This window comes from Punica granatum, chromosome 2 (assembly GCF_007655135.1).
Source record: "Punica granatum isolate Tunisia-2019 chromosome 2, ASM765513v2, whole genome shotgun sequence".
In the NCBI taxonomy this organism is placed as follows: domain Eukaryota; kingdom Viridiplantae; phylum Streptophyta; class Magnoliopsida; order Myrtales; family Lythraceae; genus Punica; species Punica granatum.
The window spans coordinates 5,242,230-5,259,249 of NC_045128.1; the positions used below are offsets into that span (position 1 = coordinate 5,242,230).

Below are 17,020 nucleotides of genomic sequence, written 5' to 3' on the forward strand. Positions count from 1 at the left end.
ATATAATATCTCATTAGCAAATAAAACTATGTTTCCGGCAAGCTAGCCATGGGAGCTGCGCATTCTAAGGTTGAAGAAGACAAGGCCCTACAACTGTGTCAGTCATCAAGCAAGCCCTCGAAGGCCGGTGCTCCCTCGCAGAAGCTCACATTGCGTATATGCATATCCTCGTGAAGCTTTGCCCAGCATGTACAGAAGCACAGATTTAATTATTGTAGTCCCAGTTGCGTGAAGCTTTGCTGTATACTGTAACTGTATAGCTATACACTATAGAACTGTCTCTGTCTGAGTTATGATTTGGACCTTGAATTTTGATAATTTGTAACGATATTTTCAATGCGTTTGTTTTCGGAGTTAAAGTCACGAATTTGTGATTGTGATTGTGATTGTAGAAGAAGACAAAAATATATGGGGCCCACCAGTTTGACTTTTGAAATATAAAATGAATGGAAGGTAGAGATAATTAATTATAATGAGATTGTATTTTAATAATATATGGGGCCCACCAATTTGACTTTTGAAATGTGTGTTTTGTTGTGTAGTGTTTTGAGTGAAATGATTGATTTGTTGGTCTGTGGTCTTTATTTGAATGAACAATGATTGATTTTTTTTTTTGCTTAGGAAAGTATGCTACATATATATATATGCTGTTTTTTTTAATTACAGATAAAATCTTACGATTCACTATTCGAATCGCGATTCACGATTATAGGACCCTCGACCGATTCTAGGTAGAATCGCGATTCCGACAACCTTGCTGACAATTGCTTTCCAATGGTCCTCACTCGGATTACTCGTATATCAGCTAAGTCTACTAATCGAGTATGCAATATCCGGCCTAGTACAACTCATCAGATACATCAGACTTCCAATGACCCGTGAGTATTCTAACTGAGAAATACTATCTCCTCTATTCTTTGATAGATGAAAATTATTGTCTATTGGAGTCTTTGAAATTTCAGAATCATTTTTGCTAAATTTTTTCAAAATTTTATCTATGTAGTGTGATTGACTCAAAATTAGTCAATCTGATGTTCTCATGATTTTAATTCCTACATTCACATCAGCGAGTCCCATATCTTTCATGTCAAATCTCGAATTCAGCATATTCTTCGTAGATTTGATCATTTTATCATCACTACCAACAATGAATATGTCATCCACATAGAGACATAAAATGACGTAATAATTTTCTGTCTCCTTAATGTATACACATTTATCACACTCATTGAGCTTAAATCCTTTAGAAATCATTGCATTATCGAATTTTTTGTGACACTTCTTTGGCACTTGTTTCAACCCTTACAATGATTTGACCAATTTACAGACTTTCCTTTCTTTTCCTGGAGCCACGAATCCCTCAGGTTGTTCCATATTGATTTCTTCATCTAGATCTCCATATAGAAAAGCTGTTTTCACATCCATTTGATGAACTTCCAAATTACGCAGTGTCGCAATTGCAAGTATCATCCTAATGGAATTTATTCTCGTCACAGGAGAATAAGTATCAAAATAGTCCAAGCCTTCATTTTGCTTGTATCCCTTAATTACAAGCTTGACCTTGTACTTATCAATGGATCCATCTGCTTTCATTTTCCTCTTAAAGATTCATTTGGATATTAAGGGTTTACAACCAGTGGGGAGATCCACTAATTTCCAAGTGTGATTCTACATAATCGAATCAATTTCACTTAGAGCCATCCCCTTAGCCTAAATGTCATGCAAGAGCACTTGAAATTTCTGCACTTGACTCATTACGGTCCTTGAATCGACCATTTTAAAATCGAGGAACCGTCCGACGAGAAATTTCTTCGCACCGGCATCCTCTGATTTATATTTATGGTCCAAGGATTCCCATAGTTCCTTTGCCATCTTAAACCCCTGACAAACACTATACAGGGAATTATGAAGACTATTCAAGATATAATTCGGGCAAAGATAGTCGAAGTGCTTCCAAGCGTCAACCGCACTAAGAGCCTGCACATCCGACTCCCCCAAAGATAGGATTGGAGCATTTTCAATCAAGAACCTAAAAAAGTTCAGAGTTGTGAGGTAGAATGGCATCTTTTACTGCCACTTCTTGAAGTTCAACCCATTGAACTTCTCGGGTTTCTCGACATGGTTCACAGGAACCATCGAGGGAGCAGCCACGTTTTGGCTAACCAAATGGTTAGGCAACATAGGAGCAGGGCCGGAGCCAATAGTCTGGCTTCCGTTGGTCGCATCCCTATCGTTCCCCGACGCCATTCGAATCATTCAAAATAGAAAAGAGATGTTGTTATGAAAGCTGACATGCGCCTTAATTACTACTGTATATACACGAAAAGAATCTAACATATGGGCAGAATTAATTGTGGAACTTGTTAATTTTCACGTTATTTCATAAAATGACCTCGATTGGACGGTGTTCTTAACTTGGATCGAATAACCTAACGACAAGCCCTTCTTTGTCCCTCTATCTTTCTATCCGTTTGGGCCTTAATTTTCACGTGACTGATTTATGAAATTTGAAATAACTGAGGTGGACCACAATGGTCTAATAATTTTTCCCTAATAAGGAATGTATCCAACAGATTACTCAAAACGAATCTATATATATAATTTTTTGCTTAAAGAGCTTTACAGCTACATCCTAATATGGAAGTGTGAAGATGAACTCAACCAACACAGACACAGAGACAGATATATATTTATATATATATATATATAGGTATGGATATACGCGATAAGCCGATCATATAAAATATTATCGTTACTTAGATTAACAAAAGTCATACAGCTACCATTCATTACGGACGCGCGGGTCAAAGACATAAAGAATAATATTAACTAAAGGGTCAATTTATGTACAAAATCATGTGGTTTGTTCATTTTTACTAAAGAAAACAAAAATATTTCAGTTTTGAAAAATAAAATCATGTGGTTTCATAGTTTTCTCAAATCAAGCCAACTCTTTTTTTTTTCTTGTCCCCAAATTTAAGTGAGACATGGGACCCAAATTAATCGAAAAGATAGAGAATTAAGGTCAAACACTCGAAATTTACATTTGGTGGCCCCAATGTTCATTCTTTTTTCTCTCATTAACTAATCTACGGGGAAGAGATTAAATATAGCTGTTTCCCTGAGATTATCGCATTACTTTTACTTCAACTCAAGAAATCCGCGAGCTTTCCCCCTGTTCGATCTTCTCGTCAAGTGCCATTTGTTTATATCAGCAAGTCTTGGCCAACGGTGGCCCTCAGCACAGTATCGACCGCTAGTTTCTCCGAACATTCACCCAGCCGGCTTGAACTAGAAAACGTTACTGTTTTCACTTTGTCTACTTGATTTTGTGTTTCCAACTTCATTCTAGTGACTCTTTTTTTTTTCCGGTGTAGTTCATTCTAGTGACTTTGGAATTAACTTTAACGTGTTAATTAAGAAATAAGCTCATTTCACGATGAAAGATGCTCTTTCCTTGCTCAGATAGAATTGTTACTAGATGGTACGAAAGATTAATTAAATATGGATTACTCGGGACCCGAAGAGTTTCCGAATACTAGGTTACACCGTGAAAACGAGAACGAAAAAAAGGGATTAATTTCAGATCAGACAATTCTCGTATCCTTCCACAGCAGATGTATACAGACATTATACAAGGCAAAAGAAGAAGAATGGCAAGAAATAAAGACAATTAAGACAAATTGAACAATAAGATCTCCAAGGAAAATAATCTATCAATCATGTGAGCAATCAACAGAACTGGCTGTGAATTTCCTTCTTCAATTCTTGCCTTAAGTGAGAAGCCAGATTTCAAATGAAGAAATTTAGGACATAACCTAAATTATATAATTTTCTAATTCCAGCCCTAAATTACACTTAAATTTGCAAAATAAAACAAGCTGGCTTGATTTGGGAAAAATATGAAATCACATAGATTTTATTTTTCAAATTGGAAATGTTTGATTCTTTTTTTTTTTGGGGGAAGATGGGTACACCGATATACTCTTAACTAAAATATGGAAATTGTAATTAATGTGGGCTAATTTAGGTGGCGTAGTATCTCTTTCCTCAGGTAAGATTTCAGATTCGAATTTTGTGAATGGAGAGAATCCACGAACGAGAGAACTTATTCTCATAGTGAGCCGACCTAACTCGAACTTGGATTAATCGGGACACATTGGATTTTTTGATGCCAGGTGGTGCCGATTGAAAAGAAAAAGAAAAATGAAAGTTGTATATTAGAAGGCAGTTAACCAGAAGATTTTGCCATTCTAATGGCGAGAGGGCCAACATGACACTAGTACCTCAGAAATTGTATGGACGGAAATTAATGAGGTACGTTTTATATTGAAATTTATGCTGAATCCATCCAAACCTCTATCAGAAACACTTAATAATAAGGGACATGGTTCTCATATATTTAATTAATTCCTTCTGCTGGATCCTAAGAAAAGAACGATAATAAAACATGAGGGGATCTTATCTTCAGATAATATATATTAAATTAAAAGTTGTATGCAGCGGCAGACCAAGCATGTCCACGCCTAAGTTCGGTTTCCATCAGTGAAGTTACCTGTAGCCCTTTATATGATTTTAGATTTCTTTGCATTAAGACTTATGAGTATCTCTCGTAATGGTAAAGAAAAAACTATATGTAATGTGGTTATATATTAAGGATAAATTATGCATAAAATCATGTAATTCTAAAATTGTTTAAGATATACATCAGGATTTTTTTGGTCATAAAAATTATGGAAGACATTATTTTAGTAATTCCAAGAAATTATGCATTAAAAATTATTATACTTCCAACAAGTGCGCTTCTTACACTCGAGCTTATCTTTTGAAGAAATCGGTATGAAACCGATAATGGAGACAAAATGAGATCAATGTTGCAGAGGGAATCTCTGCTGAATGCCGTAATTCGTTAATCAGTAAAGCTTGCTTTTATGGACAAATGCAGAGGGATAATTCCTAGGAATATGAAGTCCAACAGGAAACAAATAATGTCCAGCCTAAAACAAAAATACTTTACAAAGTTACATGATTGTGGTGATACTCGAGAAGATATTCGAGATATAGGCAACTGTAATACTCCCCCTCAAGTTGGAGCGTAAGGATTCCGAACACCAAACTTGCTGAGAAGAAATTGAAAACGCTCTGGTCCCAATGCCTTAGTAAAAAGATCCGCCAATTGATGCTTCGTGGAGATATGTGCGGTAGCTATGACGTTATTCTTAATGTGATCTCGATGAAATGACAGTCAATTTCAATATGCTTTGTGCGCCGATGAAAAACTAGGTTGGCAGCAATCACTTGTAATTGTACTTTCATCTGCCAACATGATGTTCTAATAAAAGATTGATTTTTTACATAGTAGAGTTTCTGGTTCGACTTGTCCCTCGAGAGTTCTTTGTAGTGTTTGCATGGAGCAATAAAACTGTGAGGCTAGTGTTTATCAAACATGCATATATGCACATATACATATGCACAAGCATGGTTACGTAACATAAATGCACATTATATATTATAGTTGTGGCTGAAGTATTTTTTTTATATATTAAATGCATATTATATGTTGTGGTTATTGTGGCTGAAGTATTTTGTATATTAAAAGCAAAGAGAGATAAGTGTAGAAAGGGGCAATGTGGCCTTATCTTTTCCTCAGCAGCTTTTGCCTTTTCCCACCGCCATTGACTGCTGAACCCCCTCCTTCCCTTTATATTCCTTTATGCTTTCTACTGGAAAGAAAATTCATAGGAGAAATAGAGAAGAACAGAAATAGAGAGAGAGCATGCGTGAGAAAGAGAAGGGGAGAAGGGAGTGAATGAGCTTTGGGTTTAGCTTGCCAGGAAGGATATACAGGGTTGCCATTAGTTGGGTATGTGTTGATAATTTTCGGAATTTAGGCTTGTGTTGAGTTTGTGTGCTTAATTGCATGCTTCTTTGAGTAGTTTATGATCTGTGCTGCTTGATGCTACTGCTTGCTATCCTCTTTGAACATTTGGAGCTTGTTATTATGCCGAATACTCTTGGTTTGCTCTGTTTCTCTCAGCTGTGGTAATGGTGTAGTCCATATTTGAGGCTCTTGTTACTCTGTTCAACCCTGAGTTCTTGCTATTCTGAAGTTCCAGAAAAAAAATTTCTTATGATAAAGCTTTGGAAAAAGAAAAGACAAGGATTAGAGATTTGTCCTACCCATGTCGGCATGCAAATCACGATTTTTCTGAAAAGTGCATCTTACTGGATTTGTTGCTCCTAGTTCTTGATAATACTTCGTCAATCCTTATATTTCAGCCGATAAAACGGCTTCCCATTTCAATCCGAGAAATTCTTTCGATGAAATTTTTGCTTGCGTATTTTTTGGAAAAGTTGTCCCATTCATTTTCCTTCCACTGCATCTGTTTGTTTTAAATCAAATTGGGTCTTTTGGTGTGGGAAGTGAGACCCTCCAGATTATAATCATTTCTTAGAAAACTATTTCTCCATCGATGTTCTACTTGCTGTCACCTTAAAAAAAACCGTTTTGTAAGCTGTTATTCAATAGCCCAATGGAATTAAATTAGCTTACTCTTAACCTCATGCAAATTCGTATGATGGGTGAAGTGGAGATTTTGGTAGAAGAATCATTGTGCTGCCTTCAAGCATTGTTAAGTGGATTCGAATCCCTCTATTTTGGTGTGATCACTTGCTGGTCTATTATTGTGGGTGGAAATAATCTTTATGAAGATCAATTTCATTGCTGGTAACACATTCACAGATTCAGTGGAAATACATAAACATGTATACATATTTATATTTGATTTTCTAACCATGTTTGTGACTTGATAGGGGCTGAAGAGACTGAGACTATACCTCTGGAAGGCTCGACTCATTAAATTATCATTTTCAGGAGTCTTTGTGAGTACTTTCTTCCATTGTAAAATGATAATAAATATATATATATATATATGGTTATAGAGGCAATGGTGGCTGAATGATTGCGGGACATAGTTGATGTGTATATTGAGTATGCTTGTGATTGTTTGACTATAGCCATGGGACCGCTGGACCCGGCGGATTATAAAAGGGGCTTGATCGGCCGCTGGACCCAGCGGAATATAAACAGGGGTCCGATCGGCCGCCGAACCCGGCGGAATATAAATAGGGACTTGATCGGCCGTTGGACCCGGCGAAATACAAATAGAGGCCTGAGCTGCCGCTGGACACGGCGGAATATAAACAAGGGCCTGATCGGCCGCTGGACCGACGGAATATAAATGAAGGTCAACTCTTACCACCAGAGGTTAATAGGCGGCCCCCGCTTATGAGATCTGATATGTGAATGAGCAGATAATTTCTTCGAGATATGCGGGGTCACGGTACCGTCAGAACTTGTCGCAAGGCAATGCGACCACATGGCTATATTATTATTGTTTGGATTTGGTTGCCATATGAGTTGTGTGAAAGGATGATGTTGGTATTGGATTTTATATCACGGTGGAATATGTGTATATATATATATATGTGATTGATTGTTGTGAATTGTGATGTTAACATATTAGTTCATTTTACTTTGGAATATAGTACTCACTGAGATGTAGCTCACAGCCCCTGCATATATTTTTCCAGATGAGCTAGAAGCTAGACTAGCCGCACAGGAGGACTTTTGGATAACGGGGATCAGCGCGAAGGATTTTTGGCAAGTAGGCCCACTCATAGTATAGGTAGTAAGTTTTCGTAAATGTTACAATCATGTTACGACCTAAAACTTTTGTTTAGTTAGTTTAGTGGTATGATTGCAGTAGAATACTCTCTTGAGAGTTATATATGTACATTAGAATCTGTTAGATTGGTTTTATGTTTATGTAGAGCCTGCCGAGTTGGTTTAAAGGTTTGGTGTGTTATAGAAGCATATTATATACATATGAAACGTGTGTATGACAATGGATAACGAGGAAATATAGGGAAACTCTTTTAAAATTTCGGGTCCTGATAAAAACTGTCGGGTTCTGACCTGGATAACATGTTTCCCTTTTGCTGTCTGTTGTGGGACATTTCTCTCTGTCCTGAGATCCGTGAGAGGACTTTACGCGTTCCCAAAGAGGAGAATGAAAGAAATAACTTTGTTTTGCTTTATGGTGACTCTGAAATCGATCGCGTGAGCCTATGCTTGTGGATTGATCAAAAAATCAGTCCAATCTCGGTTACGGTTACGACTTCTGAGATTCATAAACCCAGAAAAAATCATTAACCAATGCAAATGAAGTTTTGTGATTGCAGTTCGAAGACAGAAGAGGAGTCGGTCAGTCATAGCTCAACTTACCTTTTTTTGCTCTTCCAATCTGATTCTTCCTTGGGAGTGCAATTGAATTGAGTGTGAATTTAAATTCTTGTTCCATTTGAAGATACTGTAATGTGACCTTATAAGAGTCTGCTGCAATTCCCAATTTCTTAAATTAATTTCTTTTAAAAAAAAGAAAATAAAATTATGAGTTGATAATTGCAAGCTTCTAGTAACGATGGTTTAATTTCTTATATCTATATAAGCTCCTTTACGAAATTGGGTAAAAAAGCAAACGGAAAATTCGTATTTTGTCAATTTTATTTAACCTTATGTTAATAAAAAAAATATAATTTCCTATGTTTTGAGTCAATTCCCTTTCGACACCTATTAAAAAAAGTCAAAGTATATGTCTTTTTCATGTACTATCTTTGTATTTAAAAATTGACATTTTTAAAGAATGTGCAAATCCATTATTATTATATATATTATTTTAGACTCCTCTAATGAGATTGCTCATTCGTTTGGGAGAAACCTCCACATAGCATAGTTCAGCTCATAATCGTCAGTCCCTGTGACTTCCCATTAGTGAGTCTATATGCTTATGAGAGTAAGTAATGAATTAAAAATTAAAAATTTTAAGTTGAATATATTTCATTAATTTATTCTCTTTGATTTTCGAAGTCATTGATATTCGTTCTTTTTCGACAAAATATTAGTTAAAATATTTAAATGCAAAGGCCCGTGTGTAAGACTAGTTGGCATCGATTTCCTCCAACAGACGCTTTTGGTACCTGCATGTGTTTATATGAGTATTTGTATTAATAATGGCCGGATTGATTCATCCTTGTGTCAGCGGTTTGAGCAAGGCTTGTGGGCCATAGGTGATGTTTCCCAAGTTCGATTGTTCATTTAGTTTTCTTTTAGTTTCATCCAATCAATTAACTATTTTATCCTTTTAATAAGACATGTGAGTGGCATGTTCCATCTTTTGGCCGGAATCTTGATCAGAATTTGGTCAAGGGGTCATATTGCTTATTTTTTGGTAAGGTTGGGGAGGACTTCACAAGAATTTGAAGGTCGCGAGGCAAACCCAAACTCATCACAAAGATTGGAAGGCAAAGTGCAATTTAACTGCAAATGAAACTATAATTTCTAAATCGGCTTATATATATATTTAGAAAAATTATTGAAGCACCTTAGTTGATAACAAGATTTTAGTATAAGCAACGAATATGATTATTTGTCTGATGTACTCTTTTTTTGCGCGTAATAATAATCATTTGTTTTCGACGTAAATAATTGTAAAAAAAAATAAAACTCCCTTTAATTAACAGAAGAAAAAATATTAAAAAGAAAAGTAATTTAAGTATATTTTGCTTCATTTCTTCGGTGGAGACCAGACACTGGAGAGGGTATCTCTTCCTTCATCAGCAGCTTTCCGAAAGAGAAGGTACCCACCAGACTCTCATCACGCCCTTTGAAACCTTCCAATCAATTCTCTTTTCTCGACCTCTGGGGCGATCAAAGCTTGCACCTTTTCCTCTCAACTCTTTGATTGGTTTCTTTCTTTTCTTCTTGGGGATTTTCGTTTCATAATAGCGCTAATCTGCTGTTGTTTCTCTTCGAAGACTGTTCTATTGAAATGCCTAGAGAACTCCGGAGAGGTTAGCGGGGGCGGAGAACACTAACCGGTCGACTTGACTGTAGTTTGATTTCTGTTTATATTTGCTCCCTACTGTTAGTTCAGCTCTTTGGGGCTTTTTAGTTTTCTTGGGGACTTAAGGCAACGACCTTTCACTTTCCTGGAATAGTTTTTGATGCATAGTTAGTTAAGTGCCCGCTGAAGTTTGCCATAGCGGTGAGTGGAAAACTGGTTTTTTTTGCAATCTCATGTCCCTCTGTTGCATGGAGAACCGGTAGTAGAACATGGTTTCCTCATGTTTCAGCTTAGGGAAAATCAGATGACCGGATAAAGTATGACTCGATACGCATGATATGGTCCTATAAGTTTATGCTGGTGATTTTCCCCTCAAATAAACTTTTCAAGTTTTTAGAGCGAAAAATATTTTTCGTTCAGAATGCTTCATTAACTTTCTTTTGCTTGTATGTCGAGTTATTATGTGGTAAAGGCTTGTACTGTTCTTCTATGTTTGTCTTTCTTAGAAACTTTTGGATTTGCAAAGTAATCCACGGAATTCAAATCGGGTTTGTAGGATTCTTTCTTTTCGTTTATTTGGTTGGAAAGCAATGACTATAATTCATTGATGAAATTTTCGGTTTCTTTGTTTTGCAATCATTTGGTTATGAATCTTTTTGGTTATGAAGGTATTTTTGAAAATGGAATGCCTGTATGACATGGAGCAGCATAAGATATATGAATTGTTTCCACCACTTTGGGATTGCGATGTCTTATGTTTGTTTATTAAATTCTGACTCTTAATTCAGGACGAGTCATGGCTGGAAAAGTTGTTGCTCCGGAATCGCTTTGTTGTGACACTAGAATTCCGATGTGAGCTTACTCTTGATTCACTTGAAGATACTGTAACGCGACCATATGGAAGGATAAATTATACCCATGCAATGCACGGGCTAGCTTTACATGTAAAAGAAATCACTGTTAACAAACAGCATTTTTCGTTCTCCATCATTTACGTTATAAACAAAGTGGAGAAAAAGGCCAGAGGCTAGATACCATGTTCTCTTGGATCACAGTGACCACGATACAGAATCCTCTCTAGACCGTGACTCGAGCTAGATCCGAAATCCTGAAGCTGAGAACCTGCTCACAGAATGTTAAAATTACTTGACTAGACACAGAGAGGAGGAAACTTCAGCAAATCTGAAATGGAGACGCTGGAACGGCTCATCCGGTTTTTTCATTGAATAAGGGAAAGCGGAGAGAACCTAAAACGATGCGAATGAAGGGGTCGGATTAATTGCGAAAGAGTTGTTATGGACCTTATTATTTCCCTCCATGCAAACAGAGCCATCAGCTCCACAGCAGCTCAGCCTCCACTGAGATAAAGCTGTTTCGGCATCTCAGCTGGTGCCCTCAGAACCAGATCCATTGACAAGGAACAATGAGCGACAAACAACTGAAAGTGGAGACACCAGAAGCCATACAAGTGCTGCCGTCGGAGTAACTACCAAAGATGTACGTGAATTATCAAAACTCTCCGTAAAAAACAAGCATTGGCTGATGTTCGTCATCGGAAATTCCCCACCTTTGAAGCATCTGAACATGAATTCCAGGTTCTTTTGCTGACAACTCGGAATGGTTGTCTCCTTTTGAGGGGAAGGATGATTGAACTGCTAGAGGCACATCTGGATGGCATTCAGAGTTAGCAGAAATTGGATTCTATTTTTGCTTCCGTCAAAGATAGAAGACAAGAAAGGCAAGATTCTCTTTGAATACCATAATTTGCCCTTTACAAGAAATGGTACTGCACATGAAGAGATTAATCATGTAAAACCTTTGAGAAAAGGTTTAAGAGAAAGCACCTGAACGAGGCTTACACTGACCCAGCCAAGCCAGTTTGATCTTCAACATGACACATATCCGGGATTAATTAATGAAGGACAATTCTCTGTTAAAACAGAGTAAAGTTGAGGTATTAGACAGATGGTTTCAGTCTTTAAAAAAAAGGAAGTTGCACACCTTATCATCGCAGTGTCATAATCTATGGCCTTGCCAGTTATAGAAAAGGAGGTGGAAAGTGCCTGACATACTAGGCTACGAATTAATTTAGGGAACTTAGTAATCAACTTACAAGTGCATGTGCTATTTCCGGAACCATGTTGTGGCTAAAAATCACTCATCAATCACATTAACACACTCCTCTGGTATTAATCCCATTTCCACAACAAAATTTCAAAGTATAAAGACGAGAAGTTGCTTCTCCAATTGAATGGATAAGCAAATGTCGATGTCTGACAAGGACAAGAAACGAGGTGTTTCGATGTAGCTTTTAGTTTGTGGGCAAGGCCATTTCCGCTAGGCCATGCGCCATTATATTTATCTCTATACATGACCAATTTAGATCCTCTTTTCCACCTTACATATTCTTTCTATGGGAGGACTCTCTATAACTTATAGCTATAAAGAAACATGAATTTCCTTATCTATAACAGCGTAGAGATCTTTAAATTTTGTGTGAACCCGCAAAGAAATAAGTAAAGTAGAAAACTCCTAAGGAACCCCAAACTGTGCCTACCAAGCCACTCTAAAACATCCCAAAGGTAAGAGGTTAATTTAGGGAACCTGCCACCGATCCCAAACCAATCTCCGTCTTACTGACCTGTTCAAGTCTCTATCAACCATCCCGTAATGCAGGCTCTATGCAGCGTCAGTCGTGTTTTAATTGAGCTTCCGTTCATATCATTGCCTGCAAGACCAATATCCATTAATTATGACTACATCATAGTGTATATAGGATGAAAATTGACATAGTAATGTTGTGATATGAAGGCATGGTGGGTGTGTAGTTAGGAGTGGACTGATGGGTTGGGTGCGCTGATGCCTTGCCTTCAAACTGGCTGCATTGACAAGGAACAATGTGTGTGAGAAAAATAAAGTGCAGAAAGCATGGAAAGAATGTAGTTCGGGAGGTTACACTATTTTGTCCCTGAGAACATCTCTCCATACATTCGGCCACCGAAAAAGTGACAAAGCCTTTCAATCCTTCAAAAAATAAAGGACAAAAATTGATAAGATCATTTCTTTGTACTGACCATGTCAGCATCATCGAACAAGGAAAACATAATGGTAAGAAGTCAGAGACGGCAAATAAAGGAGAAGCTATACCTGGAATGTAAATGGTGATGTTTTAAGATAAAATTTATCCAACCGTCTTCACATATTCTGCAGTTCGGAAACTGGTCCAACAAAATCAGCAATTCACCTGTCCCTCTTCCAGAAACTCGACTTGGGAAGATGAATTTGTGAGCTTGGGATAATTTGATCTCAACAGCTTACAGGAAGTAATGTATGCCCTGTTTTAAATTTGAGGCAACTGAGGGAAGATAAAATGGGCCATGAGTCAGAAAACTTGGCTATCTCAATTTCTCTTTAACTATTAAATGTCTAAGAGTCTTTTAACTTCTGATTTGCAAATGTACGATATATACCTGGACTGGAGTGGGATAAGAACTAGCTTCATTGATCCGAGTAAATGAGACACTTAAACTGTCCACTCTTGACAAAACTGAACCTCAACTGTCAAGATCACTCAGCAATTTAAGAGCTTGAGCTAAATACTGTAAATAGGTTGGAGTGAAGGCCCTTCATATATATCATCTGAAAATTGAGGTTTTCCATAACTTTAGGGAAAAAATGACAGGGAACTTAAATTCAGTAAAAGAACAATGAACACGATGCAAAGAGAGTAATTGATGACAGCAGATTCTTTCCTTTTTTTTCCTATCCGTAAAAATGTTAATGGGTATAGTCAAGGAAAGAATTTGTGGTGCAGGGGAAACTCAGATGTGACAGCGAACAATGATGGCTGAGACCTACGGCCAGCAATTCGAACTCTTCATGAAACAATTCAAATGAGTCTGATCGATCCTTTCCTCATTCTTTTTTTAAAATTTATTGTAGAAAATGTATGTGAGTATTCCCATATATCAACACATGTTAAGGAAGCAAGCATTGAATCAATTAAACAGGGGAATTGTACATGTTTTTAAGCAAATACTAAAGCATGAATGGAAAACTGATAATGAACAATTTATTGACCTTTGGAGGCAGTGAGTGAGGGAGGAATTACTTCACTCTCCAGATACATCCACAAACTGGATGTGGGAAATCTTAGGCCTGTCCTCTCCGGTATTCTCCGGGCGCCTACTTGATAGCTCCTTCCTGCCACCAAAAACTGTAAGACTTTGGGGTGAGGTGAGATTGGGAAATCACTCGGGCAAAGCCATCAGATTTCTGCAGTAAAAAGAGCCCTCTTTCAAGTTAGAGAGGTGCCGAATCCACCACGGGAGAGTCTCCATTTTCTCTATGCTATAAAAATTCAATTGCCGGAGTTCATAAGTGGCTGGTCCTTTGAATTGACGACAATCAGGCGGCATGTCTTCACGCTAGCCTGAGCATACAAACAGAGGGATTCAGCTCCACAGCAGCTCAGCTCAGCCTCCAATAAGATAAAGCTGCTTCAGCATCTCAGCTGGTGTCTTCAGAAGCAGATCCATCGACATGGAAGAATGAGCGACAAACAGGTGCTGCCGTCGAAGTACCTACAAAAGATTTACGTAAATTATCAAAACTCTCCATAAAAATAAAAGCATTGGCTGATGTTCATCATCGAGAATTCCGTACCTTTGAAGCTTCTGAACATGAATTCGTGGTTATTCTGCTGACAACTCGGAACGGTTGTCCCCTTTCGAGGGGAAGGATGATTGAGCAGCTAGATGCACATCTGGATGGCATCGAGAGTTCAGCAAATTCGGATTCTATCTTTGCATAACGTAATCTGTCCTATACCAGAAACGGAGAATATGAAATGAGACTCGCCCAAAAGAGGGATGATATTCCAAAAGATCCAAAATGGAACAGGAACTGTAGATGGAGAGATTAATCAGTTAAACTCAATGAGAAAAAGTTTAAGAGAAAACACCTGAACGAGACCCACACCAAGCCGGCCAAGCCAACTTGATCTGCAATGTCCCACATATCAAAGATTAATTAATGAAGGACCTTGCTCTGTTAATCCTGTTTCGACAACCAAAATTAAGTATAAAGATGAGAGATTGCTGGTGAAGAATACTCCACTTGTATGGATAAACAAATTAATGTCGACATCTGACGAGGACGGGAAATGAGGTAGAAGTATCAAAGCAGAATCTCGTATGAGTAGTTTGTGGGCAAGGCCATGCCATTATATTTATCTCTATACAAAGCAAATTTAGATCAATCTTTTCCACCGCACATATTCTTTTCATGGGAGAACTCTAACTTATGACAAACATGAATTAAACTCATCTATAACAACCTAGAGATCTTTAAGGTATACCAGCCTGTCGGATGACAGAGCTTGGGATGAGACAGGCAGCTAGTTTTTTTGCCTCGTTGGGTTGCCTTAGGTGGAGCTTCAATAAAAATCAGAGAGATCAAGAGAGCAGGTTCTCTAAGGTTCCAAAAGACGCTGAATCAACAAGACAACGAGTTGGTAGGCGACGTTGCAAAAGCTAATTTTTGTGTGAACTCGCAAAGAAGAAGTTAAGGAGAAAACTCTAAACAGACCCCAAATTGCGCCCACCAAACAACTAGTAAGAGATTAATCTAAGGAGAACCTGCCACCGATCCCAAATCAATCTCCCTCTTACTGACCTGTTCAGGCCTCGATGAACCATCCCGTAATGCAGGCTCCAAGCAGTGTCAATCGTGTCTTTCAAATTCTGATTGAGTGGCCATTAATATATTCCCTGCAAGACCAATATCCCGTTAATGATGACCGCATCATAGAATAGGATGAAAATTGAAATATATAGTAATGTTGTTACATGAAGCCATGTTGAGTATATATATTTACTATAGTTAGGAGACAACCGATGGGATGGGCGCGCTAGTGCCTTGCCTTCAAACTGGCTGCATTGACGAGGAACAATGAGTGCCAGCAAAACAAAGTGCAGAAAGCATGGAAAGAATGTAGCTTGGGAGGTTACACTATTTGTCCCCGAGAACATCTCTCCATGCATCCGGCCACATAACGAGTGACAAAGCCTTTTCCATCTGTCAGAAAATAAAGGACAAAAATTGATAAGATTATTTCTTGCTACTGACCATGTTATCATCATGGGACGAGAAAATCTTAAAGGAAAGAAATAAGAGGCGACAGAAGAAGAAGAAGAAGCTATACCTGGAACGGGAATGCTGATCTTGAAGATAAAATTTATCCAACCTTTTCACATATGCTGAAGTTCGGAAGTTGTACAACAAAATCAGTAATTCATCAGTCCCTCTTCCAGAAACCTGACTTCAGAAGATGGATTTGAGAGCTTCAGATAAAATGATCTCGACAACTTACAGAAAGTACATATGGAACAGACCATGAGTAAGAAAACTCGGTATCTTGATTACTCGTTAAATATCAAAGAAGTCTTATATGTTATAACTTGCCATTTGCAAATGTACGATATATACCTGGAGCAGAGTGGAATAAGAACAAGCTTCATTGATCAAAGTTATTAAATGAGACATTCTTCCCCCTCTTGACAAAAGTACTGAAACGTGACAGTCAGATCACTCAGCAGTAAAAGAGCTTCTTAGCCAAACATCGGAAGTAGGAAGCAGAGGAAAAGGCCCTTCATCTCTTCTGCAGATTGAGGTTTGCCAGAAGCTTAAAAAGAAAACAATGAAATTAAACTCAATTCGGTAACAGTACAATGAGCGAATGCAATGCAAAGAGACTATTGATGATATGACAGTAGATTCTTTATTGGTTTTTTCTATCCGTAAAAGTGTCTTTCAGATCAGATGTGACAGGGATCAACAATCTAATTGCCGAGATCTATAGACAGCAGTTTTGAACTCTCCATGAAACAATGGAAATGAGTCTTATCGATCTTTTCCCAGATAACATGTGTTAAGGAAGGAACCATTGGTTAAAAAGGGGAGTGAGAAATGTACAAATATTTAAGCAAGAACCATAAAAATGCCAATGGAAAATATACAATGGAACAAAATATTGACGCAGCGTACAACGCGTGTAACCGTCACAGACCCGTTGATTCGCGCACGAATACCGGAACTACAACCTTCTATACCTG

At 37.8% G+C, this 17,020-nt stretch overlaps 2 long non-coding RNA genes across 4 annotated transcripts; one reads left to right on the forward strand and one right to left on the reverse strand.

The window, feature by feature from the left end:
* Positions 1-5,645: 5,645 nt before the first annotated feature.
* On the forward strand, positions 5,646-7,944 carry LOC116195218. The gene is made up of 3 exons (XR_004154599.1): positions 5,646-5,863; positions 6,814-6,882; positions 7,594-7,944. It is a non-coding gene; the product is annotated as an uncharacterized LOC116195218 (long non-coding RNA).
* A 2,919-nt stretch (positions 7,945-10,863) lies between these two features.
* On the reverse strand, positions 10,864-14,968 carry LOC116194661. 3 transcript variants are annotated; one of them, XR_004154495.1, is made up of 11 exons: positions 14,869-14,968; positions 14,571-14,729; positions 13,986-14,488; positions 13,376-13,544; positions 13,053-13,260; positions 12,862-12,929; positions 12,547-12,784; positions 11,750-11,835; positions 11,473-11,572; positions 11,207-11,391; positions 10,864-11,027 (listed from the first exon to the last, which is right to left on the reverse strand). It is a non-coding gene; the product is annotated as an uncharacterized LOC116194661 (long non-coding RNA). The 3 variants fall into 3 exon arrangements; XR_004154496.1 differs by having other exon boundaries at positions 11,207-11,572; positions 14,017-14,488; XR_004154494.1 differs by having other exon boundaries at positions 11,207-11,572.
* Positions 14,969-17,020: the final 2,052 nt, after the last annotated feature.